The 2,500-nt window shown below is 40.0% G+C and overlaps 1 protein-coding gene across 1 annotated transcript in view; it reads right to left on the bottom strand.

Annotated features, from left to right (window-relative positions):
- The window catches only part of LOC116061885 (NLR family CARD domain-containing protein 3-like), a 181,199-nt gene that overhangs the window by 124,700 nt on the left and 53,999 nt on the right, over window positions 1-2,500 (bottom strand). The window lies entirely within an intron of this gene.

Here is a 2,500-nt window from a genome sequence, read left to right as displayed (position 1 = left end):
CTTTTTCGACATTTTTGTGACTTTTTTCCAATTTTTTTGTCATTATTTCCAAAGTATTTTGACGTTTTATTTTTTTTTATTTTTCAAATGCTATAAAACTGAATAAAAAAACAGAAATTAAATGAAATTTTCACTTGTTGAAAATGGGCCGAGGACACCAGGAGGCCAGTTCGCCCCGTATATAACAACACGGTCTCACAGCAGTTTGTGAAATGGTCACGTTATTTTTAATCTATTGATTACACGGACATGATTATTTCGTTGATTTCGTGTTGCTGAGAACGAAATGTATTCGTGCTGGTCAGCACGTAAATGGGAAGCATCTATAAGGAGGTTGGGTTTCAGGGTTTCGGAAAAGAAGTACGGGTATATATATATATATATATATATATGTATGTATGTATATTAGGGCTGTCAAACGATACATTTTTTTTAATTGTGATTAATCGCTGAAGGTCTATAGTTAATCGCGATTAATCGCATATTTTATCACATGATTAAAATTCTATTATTTTTCATTTCAGAACAGTTTTTAAGTCCATATTAACAATGGAAAGCCATTCTTACCAGTGTATCTTGATTGGGAATCAAATGAATGCAAAGAAAGTTACTTTATGAACTTGATTTTAAGATTTGCAATTATTTATTTACTGTAAACAAAAGAAAAATGTGTGAATCTGTCATTATTGCACAATTCCTCCAAGTACCTAACTAAAAAACTAAAAATCCCTCTCCTTACCAGAGTAAATATAGTGTTTAGTAACTCCTAAATAGGGCTGTCAAACCATTAATTTCTTTTAATTTCTCAGAATTTCTGCGATTAAAAAAAATGAATCGCGTCACGTCGGCCCTTAATCGCATCACGGTTAATGCGTTAATGCTGACAGCCCTAATATATATATATATATATATATATATATATATATATATATATATATATATATATATGTGTATACCGTTACCCTCCATGATCCTCAGTAACGTGAGGTCTTTGAAAAGGAAAATGGATGAGTTATGGACCAACGCTTCAGCCTGCTACGAGTACCGTGAGCATGCCCGGATTATCCTTAAGGGCACTTGGGCCAGTGCTCAGGGGCACCAACCATTCACAACTGAAAATTGTGCAGACAGAACTTAATCACTTGGTCAGGGAAGCCAGGAGGAGACATAAAGAATTAATTGAAGAGAGTTTTACAGAAATGAACTCAAACAATGTGTGGGACACGATGAAGGTAATTACTAATATGACACCAGTACCTCTGACGACCTGCAAAAAGCTAACGAACTGAATGACTTTTAGCTGAGAATTGAATCTCGGGACTTCTCCTCTGAATGGAAAAATGTTTTAGAGACAATTTCTGTCACAGAGCAGGACGCAAGGCTGGTGCTAGAACCAAGGGGGTAAGCCTCTCCTCGGACCGCGAACCTCCTATGGTGCCATTCTGATGCTACCAAGCCATCACCTCCCGTTAGCATCCCATTGACTGCCATTCATTCTGATGCTACCAAGCCATCACCCCCCGTTAGCATCCCATTGACTGCCATTCATTTTGACGTCACTTTGACAGAGAATAACTTTACATCTGAAGAGTTTAAAGACTCTATTTGTCCGTTGTTTATTTCTAAAGAAACACAACAATGTATAAAAGGCTCCATTACCTTGTAGCTCACGTTATGGCTCTGTAGCAGACGTTTTTATAAAAATAGGCTAACGATTGGGTCATAACCACGAGACTTACTGTCTCATAGTAGAAGAATTACCGTATAGTACAGGAGAAGCTCTCAGGCAGTTTGGACTTCCATTAGCTGTTTAAGTTTAATTACTAATGTTAACTATCATTTTAGTGATCAATAATTAGCTTGTGTCTATGTTATCTCCTTACATATACCTACGCTCTCCGTCTCTGCTAGATTGGGAATGATTGAGATTTCTCTTGGCACAGCTACCAGAAGACTTCCAACTTTCAGACAGGTTGCTCACAGCACATTTACGTCGTCTCTCTCAGTTGGATGCTGCTCAGTAACGCTCACTGTGGATTTCCACAGGATGCAGAACGGCTGCGTGCTCCGCCGTCCGTCAACACCCACCAGGTCTGGATTTGTTGCGTAACGGCTGCGGCCAGCCGACCACGAGATCTCGCAAAGTCACGTATGTTCGTGCGATATAACAGGATGTAGTTTCTATAAACAGAACCACAAAACCAACACCAGTTAGTTTCCATCCAGAGGAGTAGAGGGGAAACTACTCTGAGCTGTGTTTTCAAGGTGTAGTGCAGGGAAATATGATCGGTTGTGAGCACGCTGGATTTTATTTTGAAAAGTTACCGGATGTTTTATTTTTTTTCTGTGCTCGACTTCCTGTCCCCACTATCTGCCGTGTGCTGAGTTGCTGCGGAGCTCTCCGGCGTCCGGCAACAATAGGAGCTCTGGTATCTGCTCCGGAGGGCTGGGACCGCCGGAGCTGGGACGGAGTCGGGACGCAGACTTTCTGCAGTCAGTG

This window comes from Sander lucioperca, chromosome 19, assembly GCF_008315115.2.
Source record: "Sander lucioperca isolate FBNREF2018 chromosome 19, SLUC_FBN_1.2, whole genome shotgun sequence".
Lineage (NCBI taxonomy): Eukaryota > Metazoa > Chordata > Actinopteri > Perciformes > Percidae > Sander > Sander lucioperca.
The sequence above is the reverse complement of the archived record's forward strand: the minus strand, read 5'-3'. Positions and strand labels throughout refer to the sequence as shown.